Genomic DNA, 23449 nt, shown 5'->3' on the forward strand with positions numbered 1-23449 from the left:
TGGTGTCGTCTGCAAACTTAGCCACTTTACTGCTCAACCCTGTCTCCAGGTCATTTATGAAGAGGTTGAAAAGCACCGGTCCCAGGACAGATCCTTGGGGCACACCGCTTTTCACCTCTCTCCATTGTGAAAATTGCCCATTGACACCCACTCTCTGCTTCCTGGCCTCCAACCAGTTCTCAATCCACGAGAGGACCTGTCCTCTAATTCCCTGACTGTGGAGTTTTTTCAGTAGCCTTTGGTGAGGGACCGTGTCAAACGCCTTCTGAAAGTCCAGATATATAATGTCCACAGGTTCTCCCGCATCCACATGCCTGTTGACCTTTTCAAAGAATTCTATAAGGTTTGTGAGGCAAGACTTACCCTTACAGAAGCCATGCTGACTCTCCCTCAGCAAGGCCTGTTCGTCTATGTGTTTAGAACTGACCACACGCTGATATACAGATGAGCTGACCCTCAGTAGCAGAGAGGAGTTGCCATCAAGTGGAGCGTGGGAGGCGAAGGGCCAGAGAGAGACCAGACCGGGAAGGAATCCAGTTGGAACGAGGAGTTCTAGGAAAGACTAGAAATATTCAATTGTAAAAATCCCTATGGGGGTTTAGAACAGCCTGCCTACGTAAACTGCCTTGGATTAAAGTCTGAGGAGAAATCTGACGACCAAAAGAAAGGCGGTATATAAATACTTGTATCAATCAATCAATAAATAAATGTGGGGTTGCTGGGCTGCAACTCGGTCCAACCTAAGGAGGGGCACAACAGTACCACAACAATATTTGTGTAGCTCCACAATGAGAAGAGAGAGAGGTATAGTGATTAGCGTGTAGGATGAGACTCAGGGAGGCTTGGGTTTAAAGCTGCATTTGGTCCTGAAGCTTGCTTGGTGACTTTGAGCCAGTCACAATATCTCAGCCTTACCTACTGTGTAAGGCAGGGGTGCCCAAACCCCGGCCCTGGGGCCACTTGAGGCCCTCAAGGCCTCTCAATGCAGCCCTCAGGGAGCCCCAAGTCTCCAATGAGCCTCTGGCCCTCCGGAGATTTGTTGGAACCCACACTGGCCAGATGCAACTGCTCTCAGCGTGAGGGCGACTGTTTGACCTCTTTTGTGAGCTGTGGATTGAGGGCTCCCTCCACTGCTTGCTGTTCCATGTCAGTAATGCAGTAGCGGCAGCAAAGGAAAGGCCAGCCTTGCTTTGTGCAAGGCCTTTTATAGGCCTTGAGCTATTGCAAGACCTTCATTCAATCATATAAGTTCATCTTTAATATATTCATTTATGTAAATCTATGCAAATTTATTCAAATTTTAAATGTAAATTAATTCCTCCTCCCCCCCCCCGGCCCCTGACACAACATCAGAGAGATGATGTGGCCCTCCTGCCAAAAACTTTGGACACCCCTGGTGTAAGGTCATTAGGATAAAATGGCAGAGGATCGAATGTATGCCAGCCTGACTCTTTGGAGGAAGAGCAAAATAATAATAATAAATACTGTTTGTTCCACATTGCAGGTTTGTGCTGGAGGAAGGGTTTCTGTATGGTAGATTTTCTGTAGTGAAAGCCATTAAAAGACGATGCATTTCACATTCCATGGGCAAAATCTAATGTGTCTAGTTAAGACCATTCAGATCCAGAAACTGTCTGCTCCAAACCCCAGGTAGGGAGAGCACTTAAGGGTAGTGATGATTTGAGGGTGTTGCAGAGATTCCCAAGTGTCCCACAACCGCACCTGGTCTTTTGTGAGTGAGCCCAGTCTTATTCCTACATCTTTACCATCTGGGCAGGGTTGCAGGAGTCCTGGTTTCTGGAGAGAAAAATGCAGCCAAGAGGTGCTCCATTGAGCTAGAAAGGTAGCTTCTCTGAGGGTGGGGGCACCTACCACAGCAAGATACTGGCAAGTAAGGGATTGGAAGCACTGATGTTGGGAGGGACCATTTATTCCTTATTTGGTCAGGAACGTAGCAGAAACCGCAGCCGCCAGGGTCCTCGAAGGACAACTAGAAAGGACCCAACTGCAGGTGTGCTTCTCACATCTCACCTCCCTGGTTCTTCTTGCTTTCTCATTCACAGGTTAGTGAGTTCAGCAGTGACACCAGCACCTCCCTTAGCCTGGGAGAAGAGGTGGATGATTCTTTAAGGTAAAGCATTGTGAATTTCCTGACATCTTTAGTGGCTCAAAGCCAGAAACATGCGGATCAACCCTATCCCCCCTGCCAGCCCATAGTGCACAATGCTGCAGACAGAGCACATGTTGCATGCTATGGGGTGTGTGTGTGTGTGTGTATCAGACAGCCCAGGAGATAAGTAAAATGTTTTCCTACTTACTTCCCCATAGGCCACCTGGCCCCCAATGGGTTTCATCAAACCTATAGTAGCTATTCTGCTTGCATAAGTCCAAGGAGACTTCTGGATTGGTTCAGGGCAGGGAAAGGGGATTAGGATTAGGCGGTGAGGTAGTGCCCCTGAACAGCCCCCTGCCCAGCCTACTGCCTGCCCCAAACTGCCCATGATTCTCCCCTGAAGTGCCCCTGCCACCAACCTGCCTGTTCCAGCAGGATATCTGGAAAGAACTGTTGTGTGTCCTTGGCCTCTGGCTCTTTGCTTTGGCAGCCCCAAAGCTTGTGACTCTGACCTATCCTGAATCAAATGATCAGCCCAAACAATCTGATCCGGTCACAGGCTCTGGAAAAGTGTTCAGATCTGCTGACAAATTTTGCAAATTTTGAGTCTGTGTCACTTGAAGTGCAGACCTGCTGTCAGTCTCAGCTCCTCAACATGCTACACTATTCCTTGAGGGAATCCGTGGAGGTTACGCGGATATTGTTAGTCCACATCAGTTTGTTGTGTGTGTTTTTTCTTCTCCATCTGTCTCCTTCTCCCAGAAACCTGGAATATGCTGACGGGGTTCCCGATTGTGCTGAAGTCCCAGACAAATTTGAGAAAGAGAGGCTGACGTGTGATCTGGCCACTATCCTGAATCAGATGATCAGCCTAAACCATCCGATCCGGGCACAGGCTCTGGAAAAGTGTTCAGATCTGCTGACAGAGATCCAGAAATACGTGAGTCACTTAGGGCAATGATGGTGAACCTTTTAGAGACCGAGTGCCCAAACTGCAACCCAAAACCCACTTATTGATCGCAAAGTGCCAACACAGCAATTTAACCTGAATACTGAGGTTTTCGTTTAGAAAAAACAACTCATACATTAACATCTTTTACCTACTATTACTTGTAACCCGTAATGAACTTTTCCTCTAGAAATTTGTCCAATCCCTTCTTAAAGGCATCTAGGCAAGTTGTCATCACTGCTTCCTGTGGCAAAGAGTTCCACAGACTAATTACATGCTGGGTAAGGAAATATTGGCAGGGAAGGGGTGGCTGCAAGACCTTACCGCTGCTCATTTTCTCAAACAAGAAAAGAAAAAAAAAAGCCCCACCCACAGAAGTGGGCTCTAAGGCTGCAATCCCAGCCACTCTTTCCTAGGAGTAAGCGTCATTGACTCTAATGAGGCTTACTTCTGAGTAGGCATGCACAGGAGCAGGCTCCAAGGCTGCAATCCCAGCCACTCTTTCCTGGGAGTAAGTCTCATCAACTCTAATGGGGCTGGTTGGATGGCTGCATCATGCTGTATTTCATGCTCACAGCTATGTGAAATTGTGCATGCACTTCTTTTCCAATAGGTTTGGAGAAGCAATTCTGTGGTTTACCTTTAAGATCATATAAAAATTAGTTTTGTGTGACATTCTTACAGATAAGCCTCCAGCATGTGCCATAAGGCGATAAGGCAGGGCCAGCAGCAGGTGCAGGGCTGGCGCCACAAAGCCCAAGCGCTCTGCTCCCCTCCAGCGATGCCAGGCTGTGAGCTCTGCTCCCCTCCAGCCCAGCTCCTCTCCAAGCCCACCACGGGAATGTCCGCGCTGCACCCTCAGGCTGCAATCCTTCCCTCACATTCTTGGGAGTAGCCCCACTGACTGCAATGGACTTCCTTCTGAGTAGACCTGCAGAGGAGTGGGCTCTCAGGCTGCAATCCCAGCCACGCTTTCCTGGGAGCAAGCCCCACTGACTCTAATGGGACTTCCTTCTGAGTAGACAGGCAGGATTTGTCTCTGGCTGCGCTGCTCCCCCCCAGCTGCGCCTGTGCTGCGGAGGAAAAGCCTCTCCTGGCGCTGAGTGGGCAGTTGGAAAGGCGGGCTGCAAAGGCTCAAATGGCTGAGGAGGAGAGCAGCTCCGGATTGGCTGGTCTGCAGCCAGTGAAAGGCCCTGAGCCATTCTAACCGAAAAAGCCAGGAGTCTGCTGGATGCTGATTGGCTGAGCCTGCTGGAGAGTTGGGGAAGGGAAGGGAAAGACAGGGAGGGAAGCAAACTCGGGGCAAAGGAGTGAAGGGAGAGGAGGCAGCGGCTTCAGCGCCCCCTCCAGGCTGCCTGGCTCAGCGCACGCGCGTGCCCACAGAGAAGGCTCCAGTGTCTGACATGACCATCTAAAACACTCACATGGTCAACAAGAGCAGAGTAGGTTGCAGACAACACTTGGATGTAGGCGGTTTCTTCCTCCCCTGTGATAGAGGACAAGCTGCTTTCTAACACATCCAAAATTTTGGGGAGGGCTTCTGGCTTTCTCATGCCCGGCTGATTGAAGAGAGCCAGCTGTAGGCACCAGGGGCTCCTCATCTAAAACAAAAGAGGTGGCTCATTTAAATATATACAGTCAGTTCTTGTTATCCTCTAGGGTAGGTTCCTGGAAAATCGAGTGGATACCGTGTTAGCAGATACTGAATCATTGAGCCTATGGGACACATGGGGTTCGGTTCCAGGGGAACCTCTTCAACATATACTCTGTGCACTTTATGAACCTGATGTCTATGGGGTTAGGCAAAGCCCCTGCTGATCCTGCCTGTTAATCTCCCCTGATTCTCCCAGGATAGGGGGGAAAAGGCAAGAGATCCATCTGGTTTCCTTCCCCTCTAATAAGAACAGAGCATGGGTTTTGCTGGATCAGACCAAGGGGCCCTCTAGTGCAGCATTCTCTTTCTCTCTCTGTCTCTCTGACCATAGCCAGCTGTGCTTCGGAGCGCATGATGTAATTGACATGCTCTGTTGTTTGTGCCTGGCTTCTGCCACTGAGGTACACTGCCTCTAAACAGGGAGGCTCCATCAAGCTTCTCATGACGAATGCTCATCCAAAGGCCTATCTGAAGCAATCTAAATTTGTTTTTCCAAAGACATCTGCCCTGGAGGCCCTCACCACTCTACAGATGCAATAAGTACCAGACTCCCTTGGGACTAGAAGTGAGCTGATGCATGGACACAGGCCAGTCTGCTCAGAGAGCATGGGGCATCTTGGCCCCTGCAGAACTACAGCTGGCAACGTCTGGGGTCCAGAGGAGACCCCCCCCTCTCGCATCACCTTGGAGCTGCCCCACCGTCCAGCAGAGCAGATCCGTGCCTGCCTCTGCCAGCCTTACAGCCCAATCCTAGGCATGTCTACTCAGAAGTCAGTCCCATTAGAGTCAATGGGCTTACTCCCAGGAAAGTGTGGCTAGGATGGCAGCCTTACAGCGCTGCAAAAAAATTAAAAGATGCCTGCTACTCTCCAGACTTGGCTGCAGGATGGGAGGATGCTGAAGATCCTGCTAATTGGGTAAGAGGCACTTTTCAAGTGGGTGCTCCTTTTTTAGCAGGAGGAGAGTAACTGGCCCACCTCCCCCCAGCAGTGCCTGTTCTAGTGGCTGTCTGCTGGGATTCCTTTGCATCTTTTAGACGGTGAGCCCTTTTGGGACAGGGAGCCATTTAGTTCTTTGATTTTTCTCTGTAAACCGCTTTGTGAACTTTTAGTTGAAAAGCGGTATATAAATACTGTTAATAATAATAATAATAATAATAATAATAATAATAATAATAATAATAATAATAATAGATGGCTGCCCGAGGAGGTGGGCGGGTGGGGAGGTGGGCTCGCTCTCTCCACCTTGCCTGGCGGGGCTGCAGGACGCCCCCTCCCCTTCTCCACACTAGGGGTGGGCGGAGGGTGAGAAGCAGGTCCCCCTGGCAGCCATCTATCGGCAGAGGGACGCGGCTGCGGCACCGGCTCCGAGCAAGCGCTTTGACGGGAGCCGCTGCCCGCCGCCACCAGCCCGCCCGCCCGCCCGCGTGCCCCTCCTCCGCCCGCCTCGCTCCGCCCTCCGCTCTGCCCGCCCACCCGCTGGCCCCTCCTCCGCCTGCCTCGCTCCGCCCTCCGCTCTGCCTGCAGCCACCACAGCGGTGACGCGGCGCCCCGCAGGGAGGAGCCCGGCCGGAGCGGCGGGGAGGGAGCGGGCGGGCGGAGGCTGGTGCGGCGGGTGGGGGGCGCCCCAGCACCTTCGCCTGCTGTCCCTCCAGCCCCTCTTCCCATCCACTTGGGAAGGCTTCGGGGGTCCGTCTCTCTGTCCATGCTCAGAGGCACTCTTCACACACACACACACACACACACACATGCCCCCTTTCTGTCCATGCTCAGAGGCACTCTTCACACACCCCTTTCTGTCCATGCTCAGAGGCACTCTTCACACACCCCTTTCTGTCCATGATCAGAGGCACTCTTCACACACACCTTCTTTTCTGACCATGCTCAGACACTCTTCACACACCCTCTTATAAGAAGAGCACTGCTGGATCAGGCCAAAGGCCCATCTAGTCCTCCTGGATCTCATGGAGGCCCAAAAGATGCCTCGGGGAGCACACAAGACAACAAGAGATCTGCATCCTGGTGCCACTCTCTTGCACCTGGCATTCTGAGGCGGCCTACCTATAAAACCAGGAGGTTGCACATACCCATCCTGGCTTGTAAACTGTGATGGAGTTTTCCTCCAGAAATCTGTCCAATCCCCTCTCGAAGACATTGAGGTCAGATGCCATCACCGCGTCCAGTGGCAAGGAGTTCCACACACGAATTTCATGCTGGGAACAGAAGTATTTACTTTTGTCTGTCCTAACTCTCCCAACACTCAGCTTTAGTGAATGTCCCCTGGTTCTGATGTTGTGTGTGAGGGAAAGGAGCGTCTATCCATTCTGTCCATCCCCTGCGTAATTTTGTACATCTCAGTCGTGTTCCCTCTCAGGTGCCTCTTGGGACTTTATGAAGTGGGGATTTTATGAAGTGAGCAGTTTCTTCTTCTTGTTTGTTGTTGTCAGTACGGTATTTATATACCGCTTTTCAACAGGAACAGTTCTCAAAGCGGTTTACATAGTGAAATCAATCAATCTTTGGTCCCTGCCGCAAAGGGCTTACAATCTTAAAAAAAATTAAAAAAAAATACAGAAGAGACACCAAGAAAAGCCACCAGAAAAGATGGCATGCTGGGGTGCAGAGGTATAGTTGCTCTCCCCTGCTTAAAAAGGTGCCTCGTTAGCAAGCCCTTATCACTCCCATTGAGCAGGATGGGTGGGGGAACCAGTCTGCTCCACCAGTACCACCCCCCCCCCACGACTTGGTGCACATCTTTAAAAGCAGGACCACTCGGAAATGTGGCACCCAAAGTGATCCAGGATGCCCATTCACGGGCAGTCTGTACCCTATGTTCAAGGGCTCCAATATCCTAGTTCACTTTTAAAGTGAGCTCATCACACATGCACAGGTGATGGCGCAAAATAACAAGAAAACCCATGCGCATGTCTGTAGAGCATAATGTGCAAATAGGTATTGAGTTTCCAGGACGGGGCTGGAAGGGGGGGTGAGAGACGAGTGCCAGCAATATCCACAAGTCTTCTTAGTTCCTTCCTGTCAATTTTAGCCAAATAATCCCAGAAGCCTTCTAAAAACTGCAGCTCAGAGGTCAGGCCCCCTCTGGCCTCCTTGTAATTTGAGCATTGCTGGCAGATGTGCAGATTGGGTACAAGAGAGTAGCAGGGAGGGGACTGATATCAAGGCTAGCCCAAGAAGCTCTGGTGTACCAGATGCTGCCTTTATGCCTATCTCTTCACTCTCAGACAGGAAGAGGAAGTGCGGAGGAGAGAGAGTGTTGGGCTAGAGTGTCCATACTTCCTCTTCTGCTCTGTACCCATCTTTATGAATCCAAGGAGTGGGGCTCGACAACAGCAATGGGCACACAGGCTACAGGAGTGTCCCCCACCTGCAGCCTGAGGCAACCTCTTCAGTCGACCTCAGGGATGGACCGACCCCGAGTAGCATTTCATACTGCAGGCCCTGCCGTCAACCTGGATGTGGGAAAAGTACAGAGCCTCAATGATGAGAAGTGTGGTTGCTTCCCCGCCGAGCATGGCTGTGAAGATGGAATGGTCTATTCTTCTCACTGAGGCTGGAGCTAAGAGGGCATCGTCACTGGGCAGTAGTCAGGGGCCTACAGCAAAGACTAGTGAGTGATCTCCAAACTCTCTCAGAGAGGGGGGCCATGGTGGGCAATTTGCTGATGGCCTCCTACACCTGCAGTCATCTCTCCTGACCCCGGCAGAAGGGCATTTATTTACTTTTCCCATTCTATTCTTCTCCAAGAAGCTCAGGGTGAGTTATATAGTCCCTCTCTTCCTTTTGTCCTCACAGCAACCCTGTGAGTAGGTGAGGCTGAGAGAGAGCGTGATCAGCCCAAGGTCACCCGGGAAGCTTCATGGCCAAACGGGGATTTGAACCTGGATCTTCCAAGTCTCAGCCCGAACCACAACATCACCCTGGCTCTCAGTTCTGCTTGGGGTTATGCCTACAGTCACTTTGGACTTCATTGTGGGTACCTTTGAAATGTTGCCCTCCCCCCGCCTCTGACTTGGTGTTCACCTGATTGTAGGATACTATACAGCTTGCCAGTGGGGAGTGTGTATCTGTGGAGTTTGATTTGCGGTTTTAGGCTGGTGACTCTTCCATCCTAGCCTTTCCTACTCCGTCTCGTCTTGCCAACTTGTCATCTCCGATGTCCTCCCTCCAGCTCAAACTGCACGTTGCTAACAAGGCAGGCTCCAAATCTTGGCACCCCTAACTTTTTTTTTGCTGCTGGCAAAGTTACCAATTGCTTCCCTGCTTCCCAAACCTGCAGCCCCAGGTGGCGTGTGAGATCACTGAGGGGGATCACCGAGTGAGATCGCCATGTGCTTTTTCCATTGATTCCACAAGACTGGCTGACTGTATCCCTCATATGAGATCACAGTACAATAAAATGCGTATGAGACATGGTGTCTCACACTAGTTTTGTGCTGGGTGATCACACACATCTCCCATCCCCACAGTGGCATAGGTAAGAGGGGGCAGGTGGGTCTATTGCCCTGGGTTCCATGCCTCAAGGATGTGTGTTATAGGCCTCCGAAAACAACTTATGATTTTTTGGTGAAAACCAGAAGTGCTTTTTGGAGACCTCTACAGTGTTTCTCAAACTGTGGACTGGGACCCACTAGGTGGGTCACAAGTCAATTTCAGGTGGGTTCCCATTCATTTCAATGTAATATATTAGACTTGTTGCTGCCATGGTATGTGACTGCATTTGGGGAAATGTTACAGATCTGTATTTTTCATGGGCTGCTATGTATATATTTTTAACAATGGTAGTCAGTGGAGCTTAACTCCCAGGTAAGTGTGGATAGGATTGCATCCTTTGGGATGTTTGGGGACTTTAAAAAAAACAAACAGATCAGCAACTGCTTGGGAGAGTTTGGAGGGTTCTTCTTTATTTTAAATAAATTTTTAAGCTTCTACTTACTGTAAGCTTTTAATTTACTTAATTGATTTGATTTTGTCATATGGAAGTGTTAAAAATTTTCCTCCTGGATGATGTCACTTTTGGCCATGACATCACTTCTGGTGGGCCCCGACAGATTATCATACTAAAAAGTGGGTGCAAAAATGTTTGAGAACCACTGCTCTAAGGTGTGGTACCTGGACTAGTGTACCCCCTTACTCCCCTTAGCTCCACTACTATGGGGGGCTATTAAAATTTTTGTGCCTCCAGATGCCAAATACCTTAACTACACCACTGCCTCTCCACAAAGACTTTTGAGAGCCCAACCCTATGTATTACTCAGAAGTAAGTCCCATTATAGTTAATAGGGCTTATTCCCAGGTAAGTGTGAATAGGATTGCAGCCTAAATGGGATAGGACTGCCAAGAGCCAATGAGAACCACTGCCCTCATTCAGAGGTGGCTGAAGGCCTTCCAAGGAGGGACCAGTCGCTTGATCCGCTACTACTGGTGCTGACAGTGTAGCATGATGCGCTTCGGTAGGCCGAATGAAGTCACCGTCTGCCAGCTGCTGTGGAAGAAGCCCTCGGTGGATCGACAACTCCGTACCATGCAACAGAAAATAGAAAACTCCTGCCCTAAAGCTGGGCACCTGGAATGTTAGGACAATGACACCTGGCTTCTCTGCAAGAAGACACCTGCAAGAAATAGACGACGCACGCAAAACAGCTGTCATTGACATGGAGCTGAGCAGACTGCAGATGGACATCGTCGCCCTTCAAGAGACGAGGCTGCCAGATTCCGGATCTGTCAAGGAGAGAAATTTCTCATTTTTCTGGCAGGGAAAACCACCAAACGAAATCAGGGAACATGGTGTTGGCTTTGCAGTCAGAAACACCCTGCTGGAGTACATCATCCCACCTACTGTGGGAAGTGAAAGAATTTTGTTCCTGCACCTCCAGTCATCAGCAGGACCTGTCACTCTCATCAGTGCTTATGCACCGACTCTGTTGTTTCCAGCAGAAGCCAAAGACAAATTCTATGATGACCTGGCTACCACTATCAAGAAGATCCCTGTAAAAGAACCATTGTTCATCCTCGGCGATTTCAATGCTAGAGTTGGTGCTGATAATAGTTCGTGGCCCACTTGCTTAGGTCAGTTCGGCATTGGGAAGATGAACGAGAATGGCCAACGCCTGCTAGAGTTTTGCTGTCATCACGGTCTCTGTGTCAGCAACACGTTCTTCAACACGAAGCCCCAAAATAGAGTCTCTTGGAGACACTCAAGATCAAAGGACTGGCACCAGCTCGACCTGATTCTCACCAGACGCTCCAGCCTTCCCAGCATCAAGATCACACGCAGCTATCAGGGTGCTGCCTGCGACACCGACCACTCGCTGGTGTGCAGCAGAGTGAAACTGCAAACAAAGCGACTGTATCACACGAAAAAGGAAGGAAGACCCCACATTGATACCAGCAAGACTCGGGATCAGAGAAAAGTGGAGGAATTTGCACGAGCGCTTGAGGAATCTCTTCCAGGCCCGGCCGACGCAAACGCATCCAACAGATGGGAACATTTCAAGAATGCCGTTTACAACAACGCCTTGTCCATATTTGGCAAGAAGACCAACAAGATGGCAGACTGGTTTGAAGTTCACTCTGAGGAGTTGACACCAGTCCTTGAGGAAAAGAGGAGAGCTCAAGCAGCATACAAGGCCTGTCCCAGTGAGCGCAACCTGCAGGTCCTCTGAGCTGCTTGCAGCAAACTCCAGCAGACTGCCAGGAGATGTGGTAACGACTACTGGCTTCAGCTCTGTTCCGAGATACAGATAGCAGCTGACACGGGCAACATCAAGGGGATGTATGACGGTATCAAGCAGGCCCTAGGTCCAACGCAGAAGAAAATTGCCCCTCTGAAGTCTGCCACAGGCGAGGTCATCCAGGATCGGACACAGCAGATGGAACGCTGGGTGCAGCACTACTCTGAGCTATATTCCAGAGAAAATGTAGTCACCGAAGAAGCGCTGAACAACATTGAGTGCCTGCCTGTGCTGGAGGAGCCTGTCAGTGAACCAACCCTAGAAGAACTTCACGTGGCCCTGGACTCCCTTGCCTTTGGCAAGGCACCTGGAAAAGACAGCATCCCTGCTGAAGTCCTCAAGTGCTGCAAAGAGATCATTGTCACTGAGCTGCATGAAATCCTCTGTCTCTGCTGGAGAGAAGGTGGAGTACCTCAAGACATGAGGAATGCAAACATCATCACGCTGTACAAGAACAAAGGTGACGGGTGACTGCAACAACTACCGCAGCATCTCTCTCCTTAGCGTTGTAGGAAAGTTATTTGCCCGAGTTGCACTAAAGAGGCTCCAGGTACTTGCAGAGAGCATTTATCCAGAATCACAGTGCGGATTCCGAGCCAGCAGGTCCACCACTGATATTGTATTCTCCCTTAGACAACTGCAGGAGAAATGCAGGGAACAACGACAGCCACTCTTTATAGCCTTCAGAGATCTCACGAAGCCCTTCGACCTGGTCAGCAGGGATGGCCTCTTCAAGAGTCTCCCCAAGATCGGATGTCCACCCAGGCTCCTCAGCATCATCAGATCCTTCCACAAGGACATGAAGGGCACTGTTGTCTTCGATGGTTCCACATCAGACCCCTTTGACATCGGAAGCGGCGTGAAGCAGGGCTGTGTTCTTGCACCAACCTTGTTTGGGATTTTCTTCGCTGTCCTGCTGAAGCATGCCTTTGGAACTGCAACAGAAGGCATCTATCTCTGGACCAGATCAGACGGAAAGCTCTTCAACCTCTCCAGACTGAGAGCAAAGTCCAAAGTCCAGCTGAAATGTCTGTGTGACTTCCTCTTTGCCTACGATGCAGCTGTCACTACCCACTCTGCCTAAGATCTCCAGCAGCTCATGGATCGTTTTAGCAAGGCCTGCCAAGATTTTGGACTGACGATCAGCCTGAAGAAAACACAGGTCATGGTTCAGGATGTGGACTCACCTCCCTGCATTACTATCACTGCGCATGAACTGGAGGTTGTCCATGACTTTGTGTACTTTGGCTCAACGATCTCCGACACTCTTTCTCTCGATACCGAGCTAAACAAACGCATCGGTAAAGCAGCTACCACGTTTTCCAGACTCACAAAGAGAATCTGGTCCAACAAGAAGCTGACGGAACATACCAAGATCCAGGTCTACAGAGTTTGCGTCCTGAGTACACTTCTGTACTGCAGCGAGTCATGGACTCTCCACTCACAACAGGAGAGGACTGAACGCTTTCCACATGCACTGCCTCCGACGCATTCTCGGCATCACCTGGCAGGACTAAGCTCCTAACAACACAGTCCTGGAACGTACTGGAATCCCTAGCATGTATGCACTGCTGAAACAGAAACGCCTGCGTTGGCTCGGTCATGTCGTGAGAATGGATGATGGCCAGATCCCAAAGGATCTCCTCTATGGTGAACTCGTGCAAGGAAAGCACCCTACAGGTAGACCACAGCTGCGATACAAGGACATCTGCAAGAGGGATCTGAAGGCCTTAGGAATGGACCTCAACAAGTGGGAAACCCTGGCCTCTGAGCGGCCCGCTTGGAGGCAGGCTGTGCAGCACGGCCTTTCCCAGTTTGAAGAAACACTTTGCCAACAGTCTGAGGCAAAGAGGCAAAGAAGGAAGGCCCATAGCCAGGGAGACAGACCAGGGACAGACTGCACTTGCTCCCATTGTGGAAGGGATTGTCACTCCCGGATTGGCCTTTTCAGCCACACTAGACACTGTGCCAGAACCACCTTTCAGAGCGCGATACCATAGTCTTTCGAGACTGAAGGTTGCCAATACCAAAATCATGTTGTTTACTGGTAAATCTATGTAAGCAACTAGTAAACCCCATAGTTTTACCATATCAAATTTATGCATTTCTTTAGGATATATGATTTCCTGAACACTTTTGTAAAAATCTTTATGTAATAACACTTGCCAGGCTTCTTGAATTTCTCTCTCTTTAGATGGTTTTCGTTTTCCAGTTTTAACCTTCATTACAACATCAGTTTTACTTGTTTCACTCTCTTCTTCACTAGATAGTTGCACTTCACTATCTGAATTATGAATCAAAATGTAATCTTGAACATCAGACTGCAACGAGTTAGTAGAATTTATTTTTCCATTTAGTTGTTTATTAGTCTGTTCAACAACGTCTAAAATACTTTCATCTTTCGGTAAAATAAAAGGGTCATCTTTGACTTGTATATCAGAAGTAAGACTGTTCTTTTTCTTTAAGAGTAGATGCCTTATTTTTTTTTCTTTTAATTGTATTTGTTTATCCTGACCCAGTAAAGATAGATCAAAATCAAATGAACCAATTTTTTTCCTTAATTTTCCTTGATGTCCATCATCCATTTTTCCAATTTTCCATCCATCCATCCATCTATTTTTCTAATTTTCCATCCATCCATCATCCAGTTTTCCTTGATGTCCATTTTTGCACATTGGGGCAAAAAATCAAAACTTTAGATATAGGCTGATGGGTTCTGAGCTGTCTGTGACAGATCAGGAGAGAGATCTTGGGGTGGTGGTGGACAGGTCGATGAAAGTGTCAATCCAATGTGCGGCGGCAGTGAAGAAGACCAATTCTATGCTTGGGATCATAAGGAAGGGTATTGAGAACAAAATGGTTAATATTATAATGCCGTTGTACAAATTGATGCTAAGGCAACACCTGGAGTATTGTGTCCAGTTCTGGTCACCACATCTCAAAAAAGACATAATGGAAATGGAAAAGGTGCAAAAGAGGGCGACTAAGATGATTTCGGGGCTGGGGCAGTTTCCTTATGAGGAAAGGCTACGGCGTTTGGGCCTCTTCAGCCTAGAAAAGAGACGCCTGGGGGGAACATGATTGAGACATACAAAATTATGCAGGGGATGGACAGAGTGGATAGGGAGATGCTCTTTACACTCTCACATAATACCAGAACCAGGGGACATCCACTAAAATTGAGTGTTGGGCGGGTTAGGACAGACAAAAGAAAATATTTCTTTACTCAGCGTGTGGGCGGTCTGTGGAACTGCTTGCCACAGGATGTGGTGCTGGCATCTAGCCTAGATGCCTTTAAAAGGGGATTGGACAAGTTTCTGGAGGAAAAATCCATTACGGGGTACAAGCCATGATGTGTATGCGCAACCTCCTGATTTTAGAAATGGGTTATGTCAGAATGCCAGATGCATGGGAGGGCACCAGGATGAGGTCTCTTGTTATCTGGTGTGCTCCCTGGGGCATTTGGTGGGCCGCTGTGAGGTACAGGAAGCTGGACTAGATGGGCCTATGGCCTGATCCAGTGGGGCTGATCTTATGTTCTTATGTTCTTATCCCAAGACAAATCTACTATCGATTTGTGAGGTGAGCGATCACGTTCTTCTAAAAAAATTTTTCCTTCACCGATGAAATCTTTAGACAAACTTTTCTTTGATAAAGATAGTTATTTTATTGTTTGTCTGGTGCTTGTTTGGAAGTTTGTTTGGAAGTTTGTTAAGGCAAAGTGTCCTAAAGGTTTTAAGACCTCTTGCACTGGAAAAGTTATTTTTTCAATAGTCTGCAGTGATGCATGAACTTCCCCTCCTTTAGCTCCCAAAGTCAAAGTTTGTGGCATATGACTAGGCTGGGCTGATTCCTGAGGATTTTTAGGGACCCCTCCTGTCGTTTTGGATGTGGTTTCCATTCCAATAAACATGGTTTTCGGTTGACTGTAATCATTATTTACATTTGGGCCTATCAGGCTTGTTCCTAAAGCAGGGGACTCACTTAACTGCTTGCCCGATTTTGATTCCAGAGAATCGGCTGTGCTTTGACTTAGTGGAACTAAGACAGAGGCCTCGCCTATATACTTTCCCAGAAAAGGCTCTAAGTCTTTATCAGCATGTGATTGCAAGGCGTGCTGGCCTGACTGCTCTAAAGCAACCAAAAGGTCTTGTGGTTTCCTCCCCATTAATAGGGTACAAGATAAAGGTTCACTTTGCTGTTCTCTTAGCCATTTTGTCTTGTTCTTCGTCTCTGTCTTTTCCAGTCATAGAGACCTCTTCGTGTTCTGCAGTTTTCTGGGGTTCTATACAAGGTACCCCCTCCATCCTGGTCTTATTTTGATCCGTAGACATTCCCCCAGCTGGTCCTATATTGGGATCCTGGGCATTGTCACTGGAGAACTGGATTCTGGACGTTTTTTCCCCAACAGAAGGCAGGAGCACAGTCCAAACACTTTCTCTCAAGGCAGAGACAGTTGACAGTTGGTTGACAGTTGACAGTTTCTTCATAGGGTTTGTTGGGGTGAGCCTCATTTCTGAATAGCTTTAGTTTTGCTGCAATCTTTATTCATCATACACTGGATACATCCATCTTTGTTGGGTTTGTTTATTGCTCTGGAAGCTCATATATTAGGCTGTAGCATTCTTTCTTTCTTTCTATTAGGCTCTAGCATTAAAGGGCATTTTCTTTCTTTCTTTCTTTCTTTCTTTCTTTCTTTCTTTCTTTCTTTCTTTCTTTCTTTCTTTCTTTCTTTCTTTCTTTCTTTCTTTCTTTCTTTCTTTCTTTCTTTGTAACCCTAGTTTGTTGCATCAGTTTCTTCATAGGGTTTGTTGGGGTGAGCCTCCTTCGTGTGCTTGAAACATGGTGTCTCCAGAACCGGATGAGGTAAGTGGATTTTTGATTCTCCCAAGGTGCCTTCCAGATGTGGGGTTGCTGGGCTGCAACTCTGTCCAACCTAAGGAGGGGCACAACAGTACCACAACAATATTTGTGTGGCTCCACAATGAGAAGAGAGAGAGGTATAGTGATAAGCGTGTAGGATGAGACTCAGGGAGGCTTGGGATTAAATCCGCATTTGGTCCTGAAGCTTGCTTGGTGACTTTGAGCCACTCACAATATCTCAGCCTTACCTACTGTGTAAGGTCATTAGGATAAAATGGCAGAGGAGCAAATGTATGCCAGCCTGACTCCTTGGAGGAAGAGCAAAATAATAATAATAAACACTGTTTGTTCCACATTGCAGGTTTGGGCTGGAGGAAGGGTTTCTGTATGGTAGATTTTCTGTACTGAAAGCCATTAAAAGATGATGCATTTCACATTCCATGGGCAAAATCTAAGGTGTCTAGTTAAGACCATTCAGATCCAGAAACTGTCTGCTCCAAAACCCAGAAAGGGAGAGCACTTTAGGGTAGTGATGATTTGTGGGTGTTGCAGAGATTCCCAAGTGTCCCACAACCGCACCTGGTCTTTTGTGAGTGAGCCCAGTCTTATTCCTACATCTTTACCATCTGGGCAGGGTTGCAGGAGTCCTGGTTTCTGGACTCCCACACCCCCAGACCCACACCCCCAGACCCACACGCCAGCTGAGTTTGGCTGGCATGAACTTACCCATCGTTGGGGTAACAGAAGCTGGATGCAGCCCCTGCAGGCTGGCGCACATTCTTGCGCCAGCCCAGCTGACTCCACATATGCTTTATGGCACATTTGCAACCCTCCTAGGCTGGTGCAAGGGACTTGTGCCGGCCAAGCGCACTATTTGGATTGCGCTCTAATTTGATTTGATTTTTTCATATGGGGGTGTTAAAAATTTTCCTGCTTGATGATGTCACTTCCAACCATGTCGTCACTTCAAGGTTAATATCTTCACCCAGTGGGTACTGACAGATTGTCATTCTAAAAGTGGGTCCTGATACGAAAAAGTTTGAGAGCTACTGATCTAACCGCATGGAATCCAGGCCAATGAGAGGAACAGCATCCCTCACTTCAGAGCCTTTTTGCAGGTCCAACAACTCTCACTATCCGGCAGTCCATTTTTGCTTTACCATCTCTGGTGACAAGGGAAGGGATCCTGGGGTGCATATTTTGAATCTGTGTCACTTGAAGTGTAGACCTGCTGTCAGTCTCAGCATTCTCAACATGCTACACTGAGCAGGATTCCTTGAGGGAATCCATGGAGGTTACGCGGATATTGTCAGCCCACATCAGTTTGTTGTGTGTGTTTTTTCTTCTCCATCTGTCTCCTTCTCCCAGAAACCTGGAATATTCTGACGAGGGTCCAGAGAGGCTGACGTGTGATCTGGCCACTATCCTCCATCTGATAATAAGCCTAAACCATCCGATCCGGGCACAGGCTCTGGAAAAGTGTTCAGATCTGCTGACAGAGATCCGTGAGTCACTTAGGGCAATGATGGTGAACCTTTTAGAGACCGAGTGCCCAAACTGCAACCCAAAACCCACTTATTTATCGCAAAGTGCCAACACAGCAATTTAACCTGAATACTGAGGTTTTCGTTTAGAAAAAACAACTCATACATTAACATCTTTTACCTACTATTACTTGTAACCCGTAATGAACTTTTCCTCTAGAAATTTGTCCAATCCCTTCTTAAAGGCATCTAGGCAAGTTGTTATCAGTGCTTCCTGTGGCAAAGAGTTCCACAGACTAATTACATGCTGGGTAAGGAAATATTGGCAGGGAAGGGTTGGCTGCAAGACCTTACCGCTGCTCATTTTCTCAAACAAGAAAAAAAAATTTTTTTAAAGCCCCACCCACAGAAGTGGGCTCTAAGGCTGCAATCCCAGCCACCCTTTCCTAGGAGTAAGCCTCATTAACTCTAATGAGGCTTACTTCTGAGTAGGCATGCACAGGAGCAGGCTCCAAGGCTGCAATCCGGGCCACTCTTTCCTGGGAGTAAGTCTCATCAACTCTAATGGGGCTGTTTGGATGGCTGCATCATGCTGTACTTCCTGCTCACAGCTATGTGAACTTGTGCATGCACTTCTTTTCCAATAGGTTTGGAGAAGCAATTCTGTGGTTTACCTTTAAGATCATATAAAAATTAGTTTTGTGTGACATCCTTACAGATAAGCCTCCAGCGGGCAATAAGACAGGGCCATCAGCACGTGCAGGGCTGGCGCCACAAAGCCCAAGCTGCAGGAAGGTGAGCAAATCCACCCTGATCAGTAGCATAACTGGGGGGGACGACACAGCACTATGTTTGCAGGCACCTGAATGCTCTGTGCAAGCAACTCCTCCTCCTCCCACCATTCTGGGTGGCTAAGGCAAAATGGAAGTAATTTCCCCCTGATAGAGAGATTTCTGGGACTTGGTCTCTGGGTCAAATTGCTAAGCAGACATAGACTTCTTTATAAGCATATAGAAAAATTTATTTACATGCTATTTACAGATTAAGAATAGATTAGGATGGATACAGGTTCTAAGTTACCCCATGGTGGATCTTTGATTTCTTCCTCGAACCACACCCAAAACTCCTGTACTTGTACTCTATGAAAAACAAGTGACCCATGTGATATTCATATCACTTCCCTCTCCTTATTTGGCATACTGGTGCATGGTTCTAGCCCTCACTGGGAAGTCCGTTATCCATGTATGGAGAAGTTCTGGCTTGCACTTTGATTTCACAAGACCTTGGAATGTTCCTTTTGGGAAAGCTATGACACACATGTTTTTTCTCTCTGCAGGTCATCTTGACATTTTCTACCTTGTTCTTAACAGAAAAACACTAGTCATGTTTTTCCTAATGTTCCTTCTCTGATAGAAGTTAGGTTAACCCCTAAAATCTCTAACACCCCCCCCCCTCCAAATGTATTAATATAGCTATCCCTCCATTTTGCTTTTGTCTTTTTTCCTACCTGAGAAGGTGGAGCCACTTTGTGATTTTTATCCCCATAATCTCTGATTTAGGTTTTATGACTTGTTCAGTTTCCCTCTTCATCTGGAATGCAGCATTCATGTGTTCCAGAAGCACTTTGGCAAGACAGGCAAGGAGGAGGGCAGAACTTCCTGGAGATTCTGCACAAGTGTCTCCCACAGGAAGTCAAGGAGGCAGAGTCTGGTTTGCACCCCAGTGGACCTGTACGATCTCGGCACAAGGGGCAAGAGAAGCAGGTGGTTGGATTAGGAGCAAAAGATCTCCCTTTTTCATTTCTGATGGTCAGAGCAGAGCCCTTGCCGAAGGCTGGGAAGGTCCGTGGATGTTCAGAAGCAAGAGTGGGCTAAACCTGTATAAATTTTCTCATATACCGTGGGGAATTTCCACATCACACTATAAGGTAGTATGATGTTCGTTGTCCCATAGTCCTCTAGTGAAATTCATAGATGAGCATGGATTTGAACCCAGGTCTGCTTAGTCTACATCCAACTTCGTGGGTTTCACTAGTTTATTTGTGATAGAAGGGTGGTAGGATCAGTACAGAGTGTTCCCTTTGCACAAACATGCCTGATGCCAGTTCTCATTGTTATTTTCTGCAAGACCAAGACCTACAGCCCAGATCTCATTAGGTGTGCTGCCCTGAGCTGTGTGTTCCATCCTTGTGTGAAGGAGGCAGCAATATTCAAGGTGGCAGCTTGCTTTGTGGGTAAGTCAAGGAGCATCCCTCACTTCAGTGCTGAACATCAGCCCCCACCCGTTTCTCTAATCCAATAAGCAGTGTGACTGTTTCAAAGACACCCCCTCTTTTTCACCTGGCAGATCCTCCCAAACTGCAGAGCACCCCTGAAAACCATCCTAATTGTTGGAGACGATTTTTGCTTGTTTGTATTTTGGCAAAAGTGTATTTTGGCTTAAAAAACATTAGGTCAGCATTTGGCTGTGCGAGAACTTGTGATATCTGGGTGACTGAACAGAGAAGTCCCTTTGATTCAACAGGTCTCTTGGTGCAGAAACTAGAACCCAGTGCCAGGAACAGGGGACCACTGGCTTCTCTACAAGAATAGTTTATACAAGTGGTTCCCAAACTGTGGGTCAGGACCCACTGGTTGGTTGTGACCTGATGTTTGGTGGGTTTTATGTAGGAACATAAAACGGGTCATTTCCCCTTAAGGGGAGTGACCTAGTAATGGATGCCCCGGCAGTGCCACAGTAAACCAAAAGTCACTCCAATCTTCAGATCGGAGTGAAATGAAGCTTGGGGGAGACCCGCAGAGGAAGCTGCAGGCCTCTCGGACCCTCTCCAAGGCTGGCAGATCCCCTCAGGTAGGCAAGCCTCTGGGTGCCTGTGGCACCACTATCACTGCGGCGCCACTGGGGCACATCCCCTCTCTCAGTCCCTGCCACTTACAAGCAGTTCTTGGACTCCCAGCGAGTTTGAGAACCGCTGAGCTATTTCCTCAAGCCCTGAGGCTATTCAAAAATCAGATACTGTAGTTACATATTACCCTACAAAGAGCCCAACTGCTGCAGTTTGCAAGCACGTGTAAATATAGGGAGATAAATATTTCAGGGTCTTTTTCTGGTTATTATCCCTTATAAATAAATAGATTTTTCTTTCTAGACCTCTTTTTTTAAAGTCAGGTAAACCTAAGTGGGTCCTGATAGAGTATCGTTTAAAAAAGTGGGTCCTGATGCTTAAAAGATGCCCCTTGTTTATTGCCTCTCGGCAATACATGTGCCACACAGGGAGAACTCTGGTCACAACCTCCTAAGGGAGTGGCTCTCAAACTATTAGCACCAGGACCTCCTTTTTAGAATGAGAATCTGTCAGGACCCACCGGAAATGATGTTATGAAGTGACATCATCAAGCAGGAAAATCTTTCTTTCTTTCTTTGTTTTAATAAATGCAAATACAAAAAAATTAAAAAGTATAAAGATATTACAAGTTGTGTGGCAAGTGTGGAGATCTCAAACTACATTTCTTTGTTCTACTACTACAAAATCATACAAAAAAGTTAGACATCACATCTTAAACAATCTACACTTATTTAAAATGTACATTTTCAACACAAAAAGAAAAATGAGAAAAACATAAAAGTTAAATCCCCTATCTACTCATCAAATCCATAGATTATTTGACTCACTCTCCCTTCAATGCGCAGGAAGTCCATGAATGGTTTCCAATTGTCCATAAAAGTTTCTACTGACTTATCTTTAAGAAGTATTGTAAGTTTATCCATTTCTGTCAAATCCAATACCTTTAGCCAGCGTTCTTCCACTACAGGTATCTCTGGAACTTTTCAGTATTTGGCATACGATATTCTTGCAGCAGTTGTCATCTATAAAAACATAGTTTCATAGTCTTTCTGAATTGAATCATCCAATATTCCCAACAAAAAAGTGTCTTGTTTCATTTGTAAATTTACCTTAAATGTCAACTGCATTTGCTGGTGTAAAGTCCAATATATTTTTGCTTTTGTACAAGTCCACCACATATGGTAGAACGTTCCTTCTTGTCTTTTACACTCCCAACATCTATTTGGTATATTAATACATTTTTGCCAGTTTACCTGGAGTCAGACACCATCTATACATCATTTTATAAAAGTTCTCTAAGATTTGCATTCAATAAGCAGGAAACTTTTTCACAATCATAGGCTGCAATCCTACCCGTGCTTATCCAGGAGTAAGTCCCTTTTACTGTATTACGTTTTAGCCTGTTAAAAGTACGTTTGTCACATTTCCCCAAATGGTAGCATCAAGTTTAATATAGTAAAAAGAAAATATTGAAATGATGTAGGGAGCCACCTGAAATTGGCTCGCGGTTCACCTAGTGGGTCCTGACTCACAGTTTGAGAAACACTGACCTAGGGAGATATCTGGCAGTCCTAGGTGCTGACTTGACAGTCCAAGAATCAACATTCCATCCATTGTCGATGGCGACACCATGAAGGAAGTCCCAAAAGGCATCCCCTGAGCACTGAAGCTGTCCTTCAAGATGGGTCTCTCCAGAGGTCTCATGGCACTTTACAACCACTTCAGAGCACTCCCTCATAAGCTAACACTGATTCAGGTTGGTTTTCCAAGAGTAACTTCCTATTTATTCCACTGTCTCTCTAGGACTCCTGGCTCATATTAATGGGAGCTTCATAAGAAGAGAAGATTTGCCTGCCTACTTCATGTGTAAGTGAGGAGTGCAGCTTTGCCCTTTCATAAACTCCCTATATTTTTTAAGGATTTTGTGGTCCAAGTTCATTCAGGAGGGAGCAGGTTCATCACTGGTTTCTGATAATCTCATTACATGACTGTTTTAACTTCCAGAAGAAAAGGAACCCACTAGATTTTGGGGCTCTCTGTTCACCAGGGAGGGAAGGTCCCTAAGATAGCCTCCTTCTGACTCAGCTCCCTAGGTGGCAGAGAAAGCTATCATTTTTTCCCAGTTAATCCCAAACGGACCAATAGGAAGAATAGAGTGGACAGCAAGAGATCAAGGGCCGTCACTAACTGCTAGGCTTTGAGTCCTTTTAACCCTTCTCTTTCATCACAATTTACATTCAAATACACATTTTTTAGGGGGAGGGGAACAAAAACAGTGCACAATTATTGTGTACCTTGGTACCTGTTGATTTTGTTTTGCTTTTCTATTGACCTTATTTTGGGGGGGGGGGTTGTTTAAACTTCATGATTTATTTATTGTATTTTGATATATTTTTAAGTTCATTGTAATTTGTTTTTTTCTGGAATTTTAATTTGTGATTGTGACCCACCCTGGACTTCCTGTTGTTCTGGAGAAGGGCAGGATATAAATCTATTGAAAAAATAAATAAAAATTACGTGAAGCTGTCTTTTTCTGCCCACTCATAAGGCACAGTTAGATAGAGAGGTCAAAAAGCAGAGAGGGCAGTGGTGGCTTGGGATGGACTGAGGAAGTTGGAAAGAAAAGGGGATTTCCCGTGCATGGAGATAGGCACAAACAAATAAGAGAACAAAACAGACTTTATAGTTAAAAGAAGAAAAAGTTCCAGCAGGCATCTCTGATTGATTGGCCTTCTCTCTCACCCATTCAGGTCTTGAAAGCAGGGATGTCAATGAGGAAGGCAAAGTGGT

This window comes from Tiliqua scincoides, chromosome 10 (genome assembly GCF_035046505.1).
Source record: "Tiliqua scincoides isolate rTilSci1 chromosome 10, rTilSci1.hap2, whole genome shotgun sequence".
NCBI classification, from domain to species: domain Eukaryota; kingdom Metazoa; phylum Chordata; class Lepidosauria; order Squamata; family Scincidae; genus Tiliqua; species Tiliqua scincoides.